This window comes from Aulonocara sp. 'chitande type north' Nkhata Bay, linkage group LG3 (assembly GCF_057382095.1).
Source record: "Aulonocara sp. 'chitande type north' Nkhata Bay isolate Kocher_YH1m ecotype deep benthic linkage group LG3, A_spYH_male_GT1.1, whole genome shotgun sequence".
Taxonomy (NCBI): Eukaryota; Metazoa; Chordata; class Actinopteri; order Cichliformes; family Cichlidae; genus Aulonocara; species Aulonocara sp. 'chitande type north' Nkhata Bay.
This window is the reverse complement of record NC_141346.1, coordinates 9,254,691-9,276,585: the sequence shown is the minus strand read 5'-3', so window position 1 is coordinate 9,276,585 and position 21,895 is coordinate 9,254,691. Positions and strand designations below refer to the sequence as shown.

General features: G+C 41.9%; 1 pseudogene; it reads right to left on the bottom strand.

Moving 5' to 3' along the window:
* Positions 1-699: 699 nt before the first annotated feature.
* On the bottom strand, positions 700-2,125 carry LOC147333834 (nuclear factor 7, brain-like; annotated as a pseudogene).
* Positions 2,126-21,895: the final 19,770 nt, after the last annotated feature.

The following is a 21,895-nucleotide window of genomic DNA, read 5'->3' as shown; positions in this document are numbered from 1 at the left end:
CATAAACAGACAAGAAGACAACAACAAACTGCTCCTCCCATTCAACACATGTCAGTCCATATCCCAGCAAACTAAATCATCTCCATTTACACATCAAATAGAAACATGAATCACTTGTAATGATTAGAAACTTGATAGAATTTCAAATCTAGTTTGGGGAGTCATTCAGTGAGAAACAGTGAAATGATTTTCCATGTGAAAAGGTGGACAGCACTATTAGGGACCAATAAGCCAAAAACACAGAGGTCCAAACTATTAAAAAAGTGTGTGTGTGTGTGTGTGTGTGTGTGTGTGTGTGTGTGTGTGTGTGTGTGTGTGTTTAAGAAGAACACCATCCCCCCCTGTGTGATCGCAAGACATGGTTCAGTCCATTTTATTGGCTTCTTCTTGTAAACCAGCTCAACCTCCTCTTTCACTCAAACCCAGAAAGACTGGAGCGGGGGCCAAGGAACTCAAAAAGAACAAAAAAATAATTAATACAGCATGTACCCATATAAGATAACAAACAATCCAAAACAGATTTTATACAACCATTTGTGCTGTAGCTTACTGCTGTCATGCATTGCGAATAAACTTAAAATTTTGAACTGAATAAGTTATAGTCACAGAAGCTTTAGAGCACAATGTTAAAAAGGACAAAAAGAATATCTTTGAAATATTTGGGGTTTTGGCTACATGTAGCACTGACAAGAAAGCACATTAGAAAAAAAACCATCCTGAACTGACCTGATCTGCTAACGGTGCCGCTGACACTGACACCGTCAGCGTCACCGGCAACACCTTCACTTCATCACCAGTTTGAATGAATGGAAACATCCTGTGAGTGAAAGTGTGTGTGAAGGTGTGTATGTGTGTGTTAGTATCAGGATCAGAGAACAACAGCTTTCCTCTGTTCCAGTTCAGATTCACTCTGATCCTCTGGAGCTTCTTCTGAACTGAGAGAGCAGTGAAAGGAGCTGATGGTGAGCGTGTTGAGTATTTACCTAAACTGAAAATCACACCCCAAAATCCAAACTCTTTGTTTCCCTTCCTCTGAATAGACTCTTCTACCACACCAAGCATCCAGCTTGTATTATTTCCAACCTCGACATCCCAGCTGTGAGTCCCTGAGTTAAAACCCTTAGAGCCCAGGACAGAAATGTAATAATCAATCCTCTCTGGATTATCAGGAAGCTGCTGCCTCTCTCCTCCTCTCACACTGGTCAGATCTTCAGACAGGATGAGGTTTGGATGAGCAGTGTTTGGGTCCAGAATGAGAGGAGTGTAGGAGACCATGTCCTTCATGTTGTTCCAGATGTTGAAGGTCAGGTTGCCCAGGTGTTTGGCCTGGTCTATCAGAGCTCCTGAGGGCAGCTGTGGATCATCCAGCAGGGGGCAGCGCTGGACTCTTTCCACTGCAGCCTTGTAGTTGTGCAGGAATGAGACATCTTCAGCTCTCAGCTCCTCCTCTGTGGCTCTGACTGTGTCTGAAAGAGCTGCTATCTCTCTGCTCAGAGCCTCCATCTTCTCCTTCATCATCCCACTCTTCTGCTCCTCTTCCTCCCTCAGTGCAGCCAGCCTGGCCTCCTCTTCCTCTGCTAGAAACTGGTGAAGCTTCTTAAACTGCTCCTTAATCTGCCTCTCTGTGTGTCGGGCCTGGACCTTAATGTGTTCTGCTGTTTGTTCAAACTTCACTTGAACTTCTTCACAAACCTTTAACTTCTTCTTTAAGGGCTCCAGAGTTTCCTGAAGTTTCTTCTTGTGTTGTTGTGCAGCTTCATCGATGGGTCTGAATCTGTGATTGGTGTGTTTTTCTGAGTCTCTGCAGACGACACACACACACTGGCTGCTGATGGTCCAGACAGAAGAGTCTGAGTTTCTCAGAGTGCAGACTGCAGAGAGCCTCTGAAGCTCTCTGATCTCTCTCCTGTAAGAACGACTCACACAGGTTCTTTAAAGCTCGGTTTAAAGGTGGATCATCCACTGATATTTCCTTACAAACTGGACACTCGTGTGTTGGTCTCTCTCTCCACCGTCTCTTCAGACAGTCTTTACAGAAGCTGTGGCTACATGACAGAAGAACAGGATCTCTGAAGACCTCCCGACAGACCGGACAGCAGAGATCCTCCTCTGATCTGGAAGCCATTGAGTCTGTGAGTGAAGCTGAAAACAGCAGACAGGAAGTACAGTCAGTCCTGGCTCCCCTCCCTCCTCTACCACCTTCACTGAAACTTCCTTTGAGTTGTGTTTTTGCTCAAACTCACATTCAGTGTGTGGAGCGTCAGCAGCTTGAAGCAGCAGTGTTGGAGTTTTACACTGTCGCTGCACTCACTCGTGCAGCTACAGCTACTCACTGATCGTCTGTGTGTCTCCCTTTACTGAGAAAGAGGAACAGCTTGTTTCCTGGTTTGTCGCAGCACTTGTGTAAGGTCAGAGGCGGAGTCTCATCCACCTCCTCCCATACATGCTGTTGCTTCATCCTGAACAGCGGTGTATTTTCTTGTCTTAACTAAATAATAACTATGAATCCAAATTTGTGTGTGTCCTCTGTGCATTCCTGGTGTTATTAGATCGGGGACATTACATACATACAACAAGGCTCCCCTATCAGTATGCTTGGGAAGAGCATACCTTTTGCTAGCATTCAAATGACACTATTTTCAGGAAACTGAGATCAAGTATCATTCATAGACAGGTGACACTAACAGGAAAACCCTACCCAAGTCATTGTTTCAGGTATTCACTGATCACATGAACTTTGTGGACCAACACATCAGGTTTACCAAGGAGAATGTGGAAAATATGACAGGTTAGCCTTCCTAAACTGTGAGATTTCCATCACCAATAGGGGACAAAAGTTGATGTGTACAGTAAACCAACACATACACTTATCAAACACTCAAGCACAAACTGGATGTCATCAGGACACTCCAACACAGAGTGAACACCATCCCCACAGATATAGTGGCCAGAGACACACACAGTGATATTTGAGAAGTGAAATGAAGTTTTTTGGATTTACAGAAAGTGTGCAATAATTGTTTAAACAAAATCAGGCAGGTGCATAAATTTGGGCAGCACAATAAAAGACATGAAATCAATATTTAGTAGATCTGCCTTTTGCAGAAATTACAGCCTCTAAATGCTTCCTGTAGGTTCCAATGAGAGTCTGAATTGTGGTTGAATGTTTTGGAACATTCCTCTTACAAAACATCTCTAGTTCATTCAGGTTTGATGGCTTCTGAGCATGTACAACTCTCTTTAATTCACAACACAGATTTTCAATAATATTCAGGTCTGGGGACTGAGATGGCCACTCCAGAACATTGTACTTGTTCCTGTGCATGAATGTCTTAGTGGATTTTGAGCAGTGTTTCGGGTCGTTGTCTTGTTGAAAGATCCATCCCTGGCGCAGCTTCAGCTTTGTCACTGATTCCTGGACATTGGTCTCCAGAATCTGCTGATACTGAGTGGAATCCATGTGTCCCTCAACTTTGACAAGATTCCCAGTCCCTGCACTGTCCACACAGCCCCACAGCATATTTTACTGTAGAATAGAATACAATAAGAATAAAATACTGTACACAACTATACAGAATAGAATAAAATAAAATACTATATACAGTAGTATAAATAGAATAAAATATACAATAGGATAAAAATAGAATACACATGCTGTATACAACTGAGTAAAAATACAACTTTGTCAGAAAAGAGTATTGCACTTAGTGTTATTGCTATTGCACATGTGTGGATGTGTGTGTTTGATCAGTTAAAGTCTTTGTTGTGGAGTCTGACAGCAGTGGGGAGGAAAGACCTGTGAAATCTCTCCGTCCCACACCGTGGGTGCCACAGTCACTGAAGGAGCTGCTCAGTGCTGTCAGAGTCTCCTGCATGGGGTGGGAGATGTTGTCCAACAGGGATGACAGCTTAGCTGCCATTCTCCTGTCACTCACCACCTCCACTGCACTCAGAAAAATTATGGTTCTTAAATGGTTCTTCAGATGTCTTCATGGTTCTTTAAAGAACCATCATACGTCAAAGAACCTTTTTATTTTGTGGATGGTTCTTCAGCTATTACAAATGGTTCTTTAAAGAACAAAAGGTTCTTCATCCTTAGCAATCTAAGTTTGATGGTGTAAATGGCATAAATATTTATTCACTATAATGAGGCTGTGAATTATACTGTGTGTTTTCTTTGTGTGCATGTGTGTGCGAAGGGGAAGGGCGGGATACCTGGCAATTACCCTTTAAGAGAAGATGGTAGGAAACTGAATATTCAAATAAAAGTTAGAAATATTTGCTTAAAAATATACTAGTGGCAGGGGTGAGGGCCAAAGCCTAAAGACCCTAACCCCCCCACACACACACACACCCCTAACCCCGCAAACCCATTATGAATATGGTGAGTTAACAAACAGTAGACACAATACACACATTCAAATACTGTACTTTAGTTTTAAATTTTAATAAAGCATTACTATTTTCTACTCCAAGGCATTACTTTTGAGATTATTATATATTTTTGAAAATATAGCATAATGATAATACTAGTTATTGTAAACTTTACAAACCACCCAGCAGTATGTAAAGTCAAATTATAAAATACAAGTAAATAACAATTGCAGAACAGAATGTCAGTGTAATGAACACACACTTCGTTTTGACAAAGCACACTGCTTAGGTAAATGATCTGAGTAGTTGTTCATCACTGAGCAATTTGTTAATATGTGTTTCGAGCCAAATAAATGACAGGGAGAGAGAGGGTGATGTCAGAACACGTCATACTATAACCTCCCGGGAGCGGACGGAGGGGGTCAGTCGTTGGTATGCGCATGTGCAGACAGAGTGTGCGAGCGGCGGGCCTTGACCTTTCTGGGGAAAAAACTCACGGACGGTGACAGCGAAACGGATAACAGTCTTCAGTACCTGCTGGACTTTGAAGCTCTGGATACTGGGACTGTTGGAAAAGGTAAACCATTTTCATTGAAACCTTATTACTGTTTTGTTTTTGTTACTCGTCATTGTAGCTTGCTGTTAATGTTGTGCTAACAGTAGCGATTAGCTAGATACGTTAGCCGTTGAGGTCAGCGCAATTTAGTATCCAACTGTTTTCCTAACAAAACCACTGTTATAATTAAGTGAAGGTGCTCCCATCTAATTTGAACCTTTGGCTTCTAAAATATGTGGTTCAATTGCGTGCTGCGTACATAACCTAATGTCAGCTAGACCGAAATTAAAATTTAATATATTGTTAAAGTCACTAAAATGGCGCCTGAAGCCTGTTGAGACGTGAGCTCTGTGTCTGCTCTAGAAACTCTGAAATTCTGTAGATATGAGCTGTACATTAAATACTCACATGAACCTGTACTTTGAATTCTGTATGAGCTGTATAAAGTACAGCTATGCATAAGAGTTTTGAATGAATAATTAGATTAGATAACTCTTTATTGTCTAATCTAATTATATAGAAATGAATAGAAATGTGACATGAGAAGGTGTCTTTGACTGTTCCTGCATAACTTAGTTTCGGACTAGTTGACAAGTTATGCTCCGGTCATTTGATGTTTCCAAGATAGATGTTCTGTCAGGGCTCTGTGTGTGGGCAGGCGGAGAGGAGGATCCAAACGCAGGACTCAGACACTAACGTGAAACTCAAAAACCTCAGCTTTATAGCTGGTACGAAAACAAAACATGAAGTGACCACTGAAACCGGAGAACAGGAACACACAGGCATAATCTGAAGGTACGACACGACACGAAGCATGGGAAAACACAGGGCTTAAATACACAGGGTAGTAATGAGGGAATGGGGCACAGAAGGGAGACACAGCTGGGGGAGATCAGGGCTAACGAGACGGTGGAGCTAAGCTGCACACATTAACATAAGACAAAGACTTTCACAATAAGACCGGAAACAAGAAGTACTAAACCAGATGCAGACATGACACTGAACAGAAACTGCAACACACATGAGAACCCAAAACCTAAGAACTGATCCCTCACCAAGAATAACAGAAACAGATCCATAATGATAATAATAAACAAAGGACCAGAACATCAGAAAACAATCCATAATGCAAAAATAAACCAAAACATAATAAACTCAAAATACTGGGTCCAACGGGCCCAGAACCGTGACATGTTCTTTTGTAATATAGTTATTTTTTTGTATATTTCATTTATCCACCATCATACATACAAGCTAAGAAGAGGTCGTTATACTAACAAGAGGTATCAACGCCGGGCCAAAGTTCAGCACATGGTTAAAGTTTGTAATCCAGCCAGAGTATAAATATCACTCAGCAGCCAGAGCTGAAGCAGGTAGCATCAACACATAAATCTACTCTACCCGGCTTAAATCACAAGAGCACCTCTGACCAAAAAGCTGTAGATTTTTCTTGTTTGCACAAATTAATCCAGATTCACATTAATTGTGTTCACAGCTCCAACAAAATGAGGAAGAGGAGGGGGAGAAACACAATTAGGTTGAATTACAATTGGATGGAAGGCGAGGACAAGGAGAAGGAAGCTTAGGATGAGGAGGAAGAGAAGCAGCAGGAGCATCTTTAGGGATCCCTATGATGTCATTGAGGTTTGTTTCATTAATATGGTCCTCTCACAAAGAACGATGACTTGTTTTAGTTCACCTACTTCCTGTATTAAATAGTGATGTGCAAAATGTTGTGAAAAACCATGGAGCAGGTGTTAGGTTTTGTATTGTTGATTTCCATTTATGCTTAGAAATATCTACTTATATATGCTTAGAGTTTTGTAATTAGTTGTAGATTGGTAGAGGTTTTGATCCTTGATAGTCTGCAAACTTTGTGTGCATTAGAGAGCACTTTGGGAGCATGAGAGAGGTCGTACCTTGTCTTATTGTTTTATGGTAGGATTAACGTAGCTACGTCTGTTCTAGTCTAAGTGCTTTTGGTTTGATGAACTGCTGGACTTCCTCACCGTGTTATCTAGGGTGAACCATTTAGGGTGAGGGGGAGACTACCCTCTTCCTGACCAAGGATGTTTGCTTTTGTGCTTTCATGTTATAGGACCCTTTGATCAGCAGTACCACACACACACACACGGTACTCTTTGTGTGTATGTAGACGTCATATGTTAATGAACCTATGCATATTCATGTAACCTCAATAAAAGAGCAGTGTTACGGGAGAAAGGACGAGAGCAACTGGGGTCAAGCGAAGGAACGGCGTTTGTCCGGTTCTCTCCCGTGCACGAGAAACATGAAGAACTTTGCCTACTCGTGTCTTGCTTTGCTGTGTAATTATATTGTCTTCAACATTCCAGCGAATAGGTTCAAGCTAGAAAGCTATCATTAATTGGTCCTTCGAGAGCCGGAGCCCTGGAGTCGACATTCACCGAGGGGAGAAGAGACACGCTGAAAGACTGACGTCAGCCAGGAAGTTCCTGTGGATTAACTGTCTGTCTTTTCTCCTCGATGAATGACAATCGGCGGGATCCGAGGCTGATATTACACACTAAGCAACACCAAGTAAGTCCCTAGAGCCCGACTCTATAACCGTGTGGTTGTGAAGTCTCCGCCACTTTGTGAGACGTTGAAAAGTTCGCTACTTTGTGGAGCGATAAGTGAGTTCTTCGCTACTTTGTGGAGCGAGAGGTGGGTTCTCCGCCACTTTGTGAGGCGTTGAGAAGTTCGCTACTTTGTGGAGAGATAAGATAAGAGATAAGATAAGATAGAACTTTATTAATCCCTCGGGTGGGTTCCTCTGGGAAATTCGGTTATCTGGGTTCCTCGCTACTTTGTGGAGCGAGAGGTTCCTCGCTACTTTGTGGAGCGAGAGGTGAGTTCTCCGCCACTTTGTGGGGCGTTGAGAAGTTCCGCGGGGTCCAGACTGTGCTGGACGATAGGCCTATTTTGTGTTGTTGTCGTTGTTGTTTTCGTTGTTGTTGTTGTGTGAGTGCGTGCAGAGCGGAACACGTGGTCCGTGACACTAGCTGTTGTCGTTATCATGGATTCCTAAGCAACCAAGAGTGTGTCGGAGGGTAACAGACGTTTATGCTGGACTTTGCTCCTGGCAGCACAAAGTATTTAAATAAAAAAAAAACAAAAAAACAAAGAGAGCGACGGCTCCTTAGCTGCGCGGGTTCACGTGAGCATGGTCGCGCGGGTTTCACGTGGTCCTGAGCCGTGCGGTTAATCGCAGGCTTATAAATGGAAGAGATTCAAATGTTAGAAGTTTTCAGAAAACACACCAGCCTTGAAGAGCATGTGGAGAAGGCCAGCCCACATCAGTAGCACTTAAGATGTGCTCTGGTGAATGGCTTTCCCCCACCCCTTGCTGACACAAAATGTTAACTCTTTAGCTTTCCCTGATCGACAACAGCCTGTGTTCCAGACCATAGATTTAATTGAGGTGGATAATTGCTAAAAGTAATCTACATTAAGCTTGTGGTTGCTCAAATTCAGTACAATGACATATGAGATGTAGTAAAATAGGCAAATATTTAAACTAATGAAGTGCATAGAGGCACTTGACCTGTGTGAAAGACTGTCGTCTTATTATGAGCCATTGTTGAGATATAGAGCACACCTGTGAAAACAACTAATATGCTGAACCCTGTATGAAACATCTAAAAGTACATGATGGAGAAGCTGAATTGAATATGAAAGTGTAAGTCTTTGCCACTGTGGGAAAAGCACGCAACCACTGTGTGAGGTTGCGTTGCGGTTTTTTCTGAGCTGATGAGCAAGCTACACATTATCAGATCGAGAGCTGTCTGAGAACTCCTCGAAGAGAGGGAAACAGAACTATAACTGTGATAACTGGAGTGTGCAGCGTTTCCGTGAGCAGTTTTTCTGCATCTTGACTCATGTGTGTAGAGTGTTCATAGCATCAGCATCATGTTTCTGTTTTTTTGTTTTGTTGGGTTAAAAATAATTAAATAAACTTGTGATCATGCCTATGGATCACCATGGCACATATCATCAGCCATATGATTTATTTATGCAGATGAAAAGGTGAGTGTGAATGTGTCTGACGTCACAGTGTTTTTGTGCGCTGTGTAAAAGTAATTGCCTCTGATTGTGAGAGCGGTGATTCTGCAGGTCACCAGCTATTGTAAAAAAAAAAAAAAAAGAGTGAAAAAGAGAAAGAATTTATATTGTAGATAAAAAAAATCATAGGAAAAAGGTTTTGTGTTGATCAGCCAAGAACAACTACAATCTAATTTTCTGCTTTTAAGAAAGGACTGTTCACAAAAACAGAGAGAGAGAGATGTGTGTTGATTAAGCAGTGATGATGATAATGAAAATGTCTTAGTTTGTCACTTTCAGGTGAAAAGCAGACCTGAATCAATTTTCCACATGCAGCAGTCGGAAGAAAGTCATAGTTTAACATCATTGGAAACATTCAGGCCAAGTTTCTGGCTGACTTATTTACAGCGCCATGTGTCTCTCAACCTCACAAGCAAGCTCTCACACCTCCCTGAAGACAAGGAATGCAGCTCCAAAGAGCAATAAAATGGCAGATAAAGAGACAGCAGCAAGTCCTGAGCAAAGAGTCCAAGCAAACAGCAGCGGTATGGACAAACAGCATCAGAGAAGAAGAGCAAACCCATCATCCTGCCTGATTGGATGAATGGCACTGTGTTTCCAACAAGCTGCAAATTCACTATGCATGTGAAGAAAACTTTTGAGGAGAACTGAGGAGACTGTTGAAGTTTGACATTTGCCACCTTTGGAGAAAATGGCAAGAAGAGACAGTGGAACACAGGACAAAGCTGAAGGAGAAATGCCGGCTGTTGGACTGTTGAAGAGTGAGAGGACAACAGAGTGAGAGGAGTGGTGAGAAAACATAGGAATTTTGTTATTTAATGTGGGAAATCAAAATTTGGGTTAGCAAACCTGGGAAAAAAAACTGACTGCTTAAGTGGGAAAATTGTGAAGGAGTCTGAAACACTGCGAAAAAGAAACATATACAAAATCACACACACAAGCAGAACATGCATTAACCCTACTAACACAAACACAAGAGAGCTCATGAAGATTAGACAACATCTTAAGCGTGAGTCTGTTTATCATCTTGTCCAAGTCACCTCGTGTGATGCAAAGACCAGTGGACTCATAGCACATTAGTTAAGAAATGATCAAATAATAGCAGAGAAGTGTGAATGAAAGGCAGCTTTAAGAACATGCCCTGCTGGAGATGCAGCTCCACAGACATTGATTAAACCTGCCTAATAACACAAACACCCATGTAATGAAAATTAGCTTGTTATCTTTCATCAGTGTTAAAATAGTGTCAATTTAACAGACACTTGTTATCAAATACTGAATTTATCCAATGCAAAAATTGACTCTCTAGGTTGCAGGACAACAGTTTAACTTTCGTGGGAAAAAAGATTCTGGTTTGACCAACCAGTGATCAGACAATAAATTTAGTCGTTGATATAGTAAATTGGGTGAAGCTTCCTGCTTGATTGATGCAGCACAAGTAATTTACTGTATGAGGGAAATTCTATTTTTGTGATATTATTTTGAACATGCATTTCTGTTTTCCTGTCATCTTAGTGGGTTAATAGCTGATATGCAAATTAGTTGATCGTTCTTAGATTAATGAAAGGTGATTGAATTCTAGCACGAGTGAATGAGATGTGTTGGAGTTTGTTGTGTGTTGAGTGGAGACTCTAAAACACTGAGTTTCCTGTTTTGATGTGCGAGTGAATCCTGTATTTAGATACACAACTCTGAATACGTCAGAACAAACGTCTTTTGTGAAGTGCATGACAACATGTCACATGTTTTATGATGAAGGGAAAAAAGTAAAACTGAATAAAATCTGTGGCCTAAATGTGTGAAGAGCGCAGACCTGGTGATTAAACTCATAGCTAATAAGACATTAGGGTTATGTTGTGTGTTGTGCAGCTGATGGTTGGTTTGGAGTGAATTTAGCTGATGATTTTTTCTTGTTGTGAAGTTGAGCCTGCCAATTAGTATGATGGTATGATGAACCATGCTAATGGTATGATTTACCCTCCTGAGATGAGGAGCTTGTGTCATGACTTAACAAGGCCTTTTTATTTTAGAATTAGAATAGAATTAGAATAGAATTCAACTTTATTGTCATTGCACATGCACAGGTACAGGGCAACGAAATGCAGTTTGCATCCATCCAGAAGTGCTTTAGTGATATAGGTATATTACAATATATATTAGCAATAGTATAGATATGTAAGTATATTACAGAAATGGGTCTATTATGGTATGTTATAATGTACACGGTATGAAGTATGTTGTGAATATTCTATAACTAAGTATGTACAGGCTGTAGTGAGTACAAGCTATGTACAGGCTATGTACAGGATATAAATATGAAAAACTATACAGAATATGAAATAAATAACTTACAGAAATCTGAGATATACAGCTATACAGAAATGGGAACTATGCAAGTGGTAAACAATTGTAGGATTAAAGATTATCGAATGTAGAATGATTATTTACACAGAGCTATACAGTAGTGCAGTTAAGATAAGTGAGGGTGTAGATAGTTTCTACAGAGGCTATATAAAGTGCTAGTGGTTGTGAGTGGTGGTTCACTCCATGTTATTATTGTGTGTTTGAGGGTACAGTTGTCCATTGTGGGGGTGTGTATGTTCAGTCCATGAGTTTAACGTGGGTCAGATGTCAGGAGGCAGAGTTCAGGAGTCTGACAGCTATGGGTAAGAAGCTGTTCCGGTACCTTGTGGTCTTAGTCCGGAGGCTCCTGTGGCGCCTCCCAGAGGGCAGGAGGGTGAAGAGTCCATGTGATGGGTGACTGGGGTCTTTGATGATTTTCCCAGCCCTTTTCAGACACCGCTTCCTGTAGATGTCTTTTATAGCAGGAAGTGGTACTACGGCGATGCGCTGGGCAGTTTTCACGACCCTCTGCAACCCCTTCAAAACTTTCACAGTGCACTGAAAGTTTTGTTTGATAATCTCTGTCGTTTGAGCAGATCTGCACGATTAGAACAGAAATCGCTGTACGACACGTCGTCGGGAAAATTGTTGCAAGTGAGTTTCTCCACATTAAAATGGGCTCTGGAGAAAGCCACTTATTTGGGACAATTAGAAAATGAGAGTCCCTGCCTAAAAAGGATTCAGCGAGGTAATCCGAGCTAAAGTTCTTCTTTTTCTTTTTCAAATGACGTCATTTTGCTGAGAGTGGAAACTAAATGCGATGATAGGTTCCACTATCAGCAAAGAAAGAATGAATGTATGAATGAATGAGTGAAAGAAAAAAAGCTGACAAAAGCTGACAAGACTTTACTGATGTAACACTACTGTGCGAAGTTAACCCCACCTGACAAAGGTGCAGATGAATTTATGTATGTTTCCTTTTACAGGAGCAGAAAGATGACAGCAACATTCGAGGTTGCGTGATGATTTAACCTGTGAAATGCCACTTTCTGTGTCTGTGCATCTACCAGGGGTGTTATTCACTATCCTGTGTTGCTCACAGAGGAAACTGTGAGAAAGTGTGTACACATCTGCGCAGCGCTAACATTTACATTTCTTTTCTACAGCATTACAGTTCTTCATGTGATTTGATGATGCGATTTATACCAGGACAACTGGTTGATGTTTTTTCCTACTACAGGATTTCTGGGTTTATGTGTGAAGAAACTGTGTTTACAGGTTATGAGTGGTGATGCTGTTACACTGTGTTGTTGGGAAAATGTGAAGGTTACTTTGATAATGTGAATAACATGCGAGAAATTTCCTGTGTTGAAAACTAGTGTCACTTCTTTCCACAGCTATGGATGGTTGATTTTATGGTGTTTTTATGGCACCTCTGGAACCTGTTGACCTGTGTCTGACCACCGTCTGACCACCGTCTGACCACCGTCTGACCACGGTCAATGTGTATTGCTAATGTTTGTTTTTCTGAGAATGCATGTAGAGGATTCAGCAGAAGCGGACAAGTGACATGAGAAAAACAAATAAGAGATGCAGTGTTTATGGAATAGTTTAATATGGAGCTCATTTGGTGGCCACTTTTGAGCTCCTAGTAATATATGAGTGGAGTGACTTTGCTTAAGGGAAGTCACCGATTACATTAATGTTAACTGAGTACATGGGATGATCCATGTCTGAGGCAAATTATGGTAATAATTGTAGTTTACTGATTTGAGAAAACCTGCACATGACACTTGTCTTGCTGATGTTGAATGCTTATTACTTTTATGATACAATTGTTTACAAGTATGAAGTTTGATTTCACTTCCAGATCTTGTTTTCCAGGCCATGATGGTGTGTATGCAGGCTCTTGGCAGAGCCAGGTGTTAAGCAAATTTAATATGCAAAACACACTAACATATTTTATTGCAGGGTTACGGAGCTACTCCAGCGGAGATGCCCTGATGTTACCTGGGACATGATCTCGCTAACCTTTTTCTTTAAGACAGGACTCCAGGTTTGATGAGTTGACTCATGGGAGTGTCCAAGCGTCAAGAGGAGGGGTCCAGGATTAACATGAAATAATGTTTTTTATGATTGTTGCAGTGATTTGTGTGATTAACCGTTTATTTACAGGTATTAAACCTATGCAAGTGGTGCATTCATGTTCAGATGAGGCTTTGATGGCCTATAAGTGAAGTTCACTGAACTAAAGAATGTGGTTTGATGATTGTTGACATGCTCTCCAAATAGAAGTTTTTCCTCCTAGCAAGGAAATACAGGTGCAGCAGTAATCTCCTGAAAAATCTTCAGAGGCCCAGTGAGAAGCAAGAACCATTCCAGGCATAGCTGACAGCCCAGGCAGTGGTTGAGGTCAAAGGTCGAGCTGTTTGGGGCCCATCATGAGATCAGACTTTAGAGCCACAGCAAGGACCAAGAAACTGCGTTGGAATGAGAGCTGTGCCAAAGGGGATTTCCAGAGGCCAACAGAGGAGATTGTGGACAACGGACGGGCACCTGAAGGATGAGGGGAGCGTGCCAAGCTCCATCGACAGCGCAGAGGGAGTCTAAGGATGGCATCATGATTCTGTGAAAGCACAGGAACCAGAAGCTATGGTGGTGATGACAGCAGTTTCCTATGAACATCACCTAATGCTGTGTCACTATACTGTGCATACGCTGGCACATTGAAGACTGCTGGGATCATAACAGCAGTAAGATAACTGGATCCAGCACCCTTTTCACAGAGGTGTTTTTCTGCAGAGCGTGGACAGTGGAGGAGTCATAAGTATCCCCCTCACAAGACGAAGGCCTGAAGTGAGGTGATGGGAGTTGGTAGAGGCCATAAAACTAGAGTGCTGAAAAGAGGTCTGCGGCTTTGGAGATAGCTGAGACCCATGTTGACAAACAACAAAACCAACTGGTATGTTTGAATGTTTATTCTACATACATTTGGACTGTGGTCCTATGAACAGTGATGGAAACAACTGGAAGAGACATTTGTGACGCCCTGCAGAACTCAAACCACTCTGCAGAGACATGTGATTTGCACACCCGGAGGAAGCATCACCAAGCTGGAATGTTTTGAAAATGTTACTTTCTTATTTTAACTATTAAATTAACAATTCATTTGTTTGCTCGTAGGATGCAGTTTGCCATTGGATGATGATAGGTTTGTAGCTTGAACCTATCCGCTGGAACGTTGAAGACAATATAATTACACAGCAAAGCAAGACACGGGTAGGCAAAGTTCTTCATGTTTCTCGTGCACGGGAGAGAACCGGACAAACGCCGTTCCTTCGCTTGACCCCAGTTGCTCTCTCCGTTCTCCCGTACCACTGTTCTTTTATTGAGGTTACATGAATATGCATAGGTTCATTAACATATGACGTCTACATACACACAAAGAGTACTTTGCCTGTGTGTGTGTGTGTGTGTGTGTGTGTGTGTGTGTGTGTGTGTGTGTGTGTGTGTGTGTGTGTGTGTGTGAGAGAGATCAAGATGTGACCCTGTGAAGACTCCCCAAAGCTGGTGCCAGGCGTCTAGCAGATCTATCTAAACAAAAGGCTCTTATACTTAAAGAGATATATGTGTGTTTGCTAAACCATATATCAGCAAGAGAAGATACGACCTCTCCTAGGAGGTGTGTGATCCATGCCAGAACACTCTGTAGAGGAGTGAACGCACTCCCCTCTTCATGCTACACAGAGTTGTTACAGACCTTCTAGGATGAGACATTCTTTCAATCTACAAATGATTATACACCTCTAAGCATATATGGTTAAATATTTCTAAGCATAAATGACAATCAACAATACAAAATCTAACCGATGAGATCAATGAGGAATGGGATAACTGCTAATACATTTGTCAAACTGTGTATTTTTACAGTAATTTAGGGTGATTGACATATGCTGTGTATAACAATGTTTGCATTGAAACTGTCAGACATGAGGTGATCATAACTGGGAACTTTTCTAGCATAAAGGTCAAAAGGGGGGAATGTTAGGTTTTGTATTGATGATTGTCATTTATGCTTAGAAATATTTAACCATATATGCTTAGAGGTGTATAATCAATTGTGTAGTGATAGGATGTGTGATCTTTAGCAGGCTGCAAAGGCTTGGTGTGTATTCCACACTAGAATGCACACCTACATTCTGGGAGCATGAGAAGAGGTCGTACCTTGTCTTATTGTTTTATGGCAGGATAAACGTGGCTGAATCTGTTTTAGGCTAAGTGCCTTTTGTTTAGATGAACTGTTGGACTTCCAGACCAGCAGGTTTAGGAAAGTCATTTATGGGGTCACACTCTGACCACACACACACACACACACACACACACGAGTAACACGAAGAACTTTGCCTACTTGGTGTTCAATGCTTTTGCTGTGTAATTATATTGTCTTCAACGTTCCAGCGAATAGGTTCAAGCTACAAACCTATCAACAGTGACATCATGCAGTTTGTGTTTTGACCTCCAGAGGGCGACAAATCAGCACAGACAGAGAGCTCCATTCAAACTTTGCTGCCATCAGTAAGAATCCTTCAAATATAATCATCAGTGTTTGAGCAGTTATGATATCAGGGACAATCTAGACATGTGTGACAATACTGAGCATGTCACATGACACACCTTAAACATCATGTGATCCACTCTCAGTCTGCACTTTCATTCATGACTTCAACAGGTTGAAATGAGCTTTGAAGAAACATTCAGTGAAATAAAGTTTTCATCACAGGATTTATGTGAGCAGCAGATGAACTTTACAAAGAATCAGTGGATTTATCTTCTGTTTCAGATCAACTTTGATCGCTTAGAGCATCTTAAGTCCGTTTGTTCTAACTTCTCACACACTAACATCTCATATGGTTTCAGATCCCTGCTGTTCCCCACCTGCCCTGTAGGTGGCCGCAGTGTGTTCCTACTGTTTCCAGTCACCTGACCCCTCGTCCAACAGCACACCTTTCCCTGCTCCTCCACCTGCATGTACAGAAAGTCTGAACAATTTGTGGAAAATGTTCATTAAAACAGAATGAAATGATCTGAAATCAGTTCAGTGACAAGTGATCAGATATTTAATGAAAATCATTCAAAGTTAGCAGATTAATGTACAGTGAAGACAGAAAGGATGACTGGATCTGTAGACTGGAAACAGAGAAACTGACTGTCAGTGTTTGCAGTATAAATATTTATTCAGTAAATAAAGCCAGCAGTCTGGGTGTGGCTGTATTAGATGTCTGTTCACGCTGGCAGATACAACAAGGTTTCATGTTAACAAGTGAACTTTACTGTGAACCAGCCTGAAGTCAAACACACTGATGAAGCTCAGAAGCTGTAGTCAGATTAACATTAAATTATAAAACCAAAGATCTGTTTCTACAGAGTAAAGTCTGCACATGATCAGGATCCATTAAACATGTTGGACTGATTCCATTTGCCTTCATCACATGTTTATAATTTCCATAAATCTTATTAAAGGATGACTAATCTTAGTTGGAGAAACTGAATATAAGTCATAACGAAATGCAGTGTTTGTTGTTTCTTAATCATGATGTGGCTTACATACGACTTCTTTTGAATTCTTTTCTTATGTGTGTTAGCAAGAAAATAATTTGAGAAATGTCTAAAAGTTTTTTAACTTCATCCAGAATTAAGCACATCATGTTTTTTGCTGGCAGGTGAAATGCTGAGTGTTTTGTCTTTTCTTTACTCTCACGCTCTTTGAGCCTGTCCACTAGTCATGGTAAATACACTGGTTATAAAGGACCTTGCTCTACCTGAGCACTCAAAGAGCTTTTTACAATTTGCTTCATTCAAAAGAATCTGTGACATGTCTAAAAGTCATATTTTTTGAAGTTCATCCAGAATTAAACCAAAAACACATCATGTTTCTCTGTCGGCACATGAAATGCTAAAGGGCCCTTTTTGAACAGTTAGTCGAGTGGAACAGATGTGGGGGTTTTTTTATCTTTTCTTGACTCTCACACTCTTCGAGCCTGTCAAGTACTCATGGTAAATGCACTGGTTACCTTTCTCTCCCTGAGCAGTTAAAGAGCTTTATGCAATTTGCCTGATTCACCTCATACAAGCACCTTTTTCTATGTAAGTCTTTCTAATATCCACACACATTAATACGCTGACGGATGCATCAGAGAGCAACTTGGAAGGTTTATTGTTTAGCCCAAATATATTTGGCATGCAGACTGAAAAAGGCAGCAACTGAAGTACCTTCTGATCAGCAGATGAGATAGAATTAAACTCAGGGGGCACCAATGAGTAGGTCCCATATAGTAGTGACTTACCGTATTCTTCTGTTAAAAACTGTTAATAACTGTAGAATCTGGCATTATATCTGACATTAATAAAAATTAAAAATAAATAAATAAGAAGAATCATCTTCAGGGTTCAAGATCCTGAAACTGGAACATCCGGTTTCAGTGTTTACAGTCGGATCTTGGAGCAGAAACAAACTGAGAGCTCGTTTCATTTTGTTTGTTTACACAGCACAGTTTAAGGTCATCAGGGTGAGGGGGAAAGTCACATGATGTGACTTCATCAGGTGGAGTCCAGATTATTCACAGACTTTAACATAGGTTTCCATGGTGATATACAAATGTGAAATATAAAAGTCACTAAATTCATAAACCTGAAGTCTGGTTTACACAAATACACAAAGGTGAGGTCCAAAAAGCTGCAGCAGTTTCTTTAAATTACGATAGTCTGAAATCTAAAGAAGGTCTGTATCACAAATCCTGTTCTTAAAATGACCTGTAATAACTGCGCCTATTTTTAACAAGCAGGGAGGTTTCTGTGCACATGAATCTCTGGATAAATGCTATGGCTATGTACCAGATGCATTTAAAGCCCTACCCCTCCCCCCTCTCAGCTTAGCAACTACCACACCATCCTGCTGGCCCCTGCTTACACCCCAGTCATCAAGAGGATTAAAAAGGTCACCAAAAATATCAAGCAGTGGACAGAGGAAAGTATCCTCACCTTACAAGAAGGTTTCGAAGCCACTGACTGGGACAGCCTTCTTTCTCCCTCTGATGACATTGACGAACAAGTCGACACGGTGACATCATACATCTCCTTCTGTATTGACAACATTATCCTCTCAAAAACAGTCTCCAACAACAAACCCTGGATCACCAAGGAGCTCAAGGAAATCCTTGATAAAAAAAAAGAGGATTTTCTTCACCGGCTCTGCTCTGGATAAAAAAGAGGTGAAGAGGGCCATAAAAACTGCTAAACTGAAGTATAAAAACACAGTTGAAAAGAAATTGACCACAGGGGACCTCCACTCAGCCTGGCAGGGCCTCAAAATCATGGCCTCTGTGAATACTGCGATCTTCACCCCAGAACCATCCAGGTGGAGGGCAGCAACCCTTCCTCCCTCCCTGACGACCTCAACGCTTTCTACACCAGGTTTGAAACGGACAACATGGCCCAGCTTGAGGAGTCCAGATCCTCACTCAAACCTGGCAGCTCTGCACTCTGCACTGAGGACGTGGTGAGAGCTCTCAGGAGGACCAGGGCAAGGAGCTCACATGGCCCTGACAACATCAGCAATCAGGTTTTGAGACACTGTGTAGGGCAACTAGGAAATGTGTTCCGGACTCTATTTCAACACTGACAGTCACACCGTCCCCCAGCTGTGGAAACACTCCACAGTCATCCCCATCCCCAAAAGAAACAACCCAAAGTCTCTGAATGATCTTCGTCCTGTGGCCCTCACCTCCCTGGTGATGAAGGTCATGGAGAAGATCATAAAACAGCACATCATAAGAGCAACTGAGCCCTGATGGATTGACTCCAGTTTCCTTACCATGCCAGTGTCGATGATGCAAAAATCTTCATCTTGAACTCCATCCCCAAACCTCTGGAGCTCCCTGACTCAACCGCCAGACTTCTCAACAGCATTCATCACTCTGCTGCCTCATATCCTGGCCACTAAACTTTCCTCCCGATATCACCTGGATGATCAGCTGATCCAGTGGATATTGGACTTTTTTGACCAACGTGTCAACTACTCTCTTTCCAGTCTCCGTTCCACCTCCACTGGCTCCCCCCAGGGCTGTGTGCTCTCCCCCCTGCTCTTTATCATAACATATTTACGTACATACTAGGGGTGCAACGATATTTGTATCGATATTGAACCGTTCGATACAGTGCTTTCGGTTCGGTACGCATATGTATCGAACAATACAACATTTGTAATTTATTTTATCAATTTTCCTTCTGACGATGCTGTCTGTGTTGAGCGCTCAGTGAATCTGTGTTCGACTACTCCGCCTAGGCTGCACTGTCGAGCGCAGATCCACTGAGCGCTCAACACAGACAGCATAGTCAGAAGGAAGAGCGCAGGGCAAGCTAGCGAGACAGAAGTTAAGCTCTCCTTGCAACAGGCAAATTGAACCTCATTCAGATCTGGCGTTTGGAATTATTTTGGTTTTCATGTGACGTATGACCCTGAAGGTAAGCGAGTCATGGACTAAAGTAAAACAGTATGTTGGATGTGCCGTGCAATGCTCAATTACATTGGTGTGAACTAGTGTGTTAGCGCAGTTAGCTCGTTAACGTGTTGGCCGTCTAGCCCCATGCACGGAGCGATCGGCGGTAGCTCATTAACGGAGATTTGCCGTGTTGTGGCGTTAAGGTCATTTCAACGAGATTAACCTGAAAGCACTAGTGGGAACACAACGAATATGACTGCACATTTACATCATCCTAGTGCAAAGACAAAAACAACAAGCATGCTACTAACTTTAGCCGAGTCATTTAGACAGCTGTTAGCACATGATTCTCCTTATGCTGCTGAGAATATAGCCCAGAAGAAGCGGATAGTATAGCTTTTATTTTGGAAAGAGACATTTCTCTGTAATAAACTCTCTTTCCCAAAGATGAGTGATTCCTCAATCAGATACAGGGCTTGCAATATCGCTAGCCCGACGTCCCGGAGCTAGCGATTTTTTCAGTCGGGCTACCAAAATCTATCTCTGCCCTGCCCGTTGGGCTATTGTACGAAAAATATATGTCAATGCTTTTGCATTCTTTCAGAAATGTAGCTGGGTAATTATGTCATTGGCATCGGTGAGCCACTGTCAATATGTGACATATTGAAGTCGCGTTTGAATTTGCGCTTGTTTTTTTGCTTTCACTTTGCAATCGTGCGAACTGTGTATAGAGAGCGACAGCACTGATCTGTGAGTGATGATAATTTGTGCACCAATTCCTCTGACATCGTCTTATTAATCGTTAGCTTACTATGCAAACATGACAAGTGAAATCTCCCGCAGCTTAAACATGTGAGAGGTTGATCGCGCAGAGAATCGCTGAGCTTATGTGAGTGCGTGTGTAAAACCAGCAGCATATATATTTTAGTTCTGCTGAGCCAAATAAGACAGGTCAGGGTGAAGAAGTGACAGCCAAAGAAAAGCTTACCACAAAACGGAGAAGTTATGACAAATCAGACTATAAGGCAAAAAGAAAGTGCAGCTTTATGGTTTCATGGACAAAAGAATTTCTGTGGCTGCAATATGATGAGCTAAATAACCAGGGCTGCACATAAGTGGTCCGCAGGTGCGCATTCGCTGTCAAAATAAAAAACACGCACAAGGGTTAGGGTTAAATTTAAAAACTGTACTTTTGAGTTAAAATATATATTTATAATTTTAATAAATGACAAATTAAAAATGCATGAACATTTTTTTTGTATCGAAAAAATATCGAACCGTGACACCAAAGTATCGAACCGAACCGAACCGTGAATTTTGTGTATCGTTGCACCCCTAGTACATACATATACATATTATAACACTGATGACTGCAGACCCACACAGCCCAACCGTCACATGGTAAAATATGCTGACGACACAGTTGTCCTGTCACTGCTGTCAGGCCCCTCGCAACACCAAGGGCCCACTCTGCAGGAGTTTGAACTGAACGTGAGCAAAACCAAAGAGATGGTGGTGACCTTCCCGTGGCTGCTTCAGTCACCACCACCATCCACCGGAAGCCAGTGGAGGTAGTTGAGGAGTACAAATACCTGGGAACCATCTTTGACAACCTCCTGAAATTCTCCGCAGCACAGAGGAGATTCTCAGGAGGTGCCACCAACGGCTATACCTCCTTAGGAAACTCAACTCCTTTGGAGTCATGATGACTTTTTACTATGCCTTCCTGGAAAGCATCATGACCTTCTCCATCACCTGCTGGTTCCACTCCCTCAGCCTTCAGAACAGGAACAGACTGCAGCACACTGCATCAAAATCATCGGCCTGCCTGTCAGAACTCTGGCACAGGTTTTCAGCCAACAGGCCCTTAGACAGGCAGCCAAAATCATCAACGACCCCTCTCATATTCTTCACCCCACATTTCAATGGCTCCCCTCTGGGCGACGCCTCCGCTGCATTTCCTGCAGGACTAAGAGGAGGAGCGCCACCTTTGTCCCCAAAGCCACTCTGCTTTTTAACTCCAGCCGATAAGAACATTTCC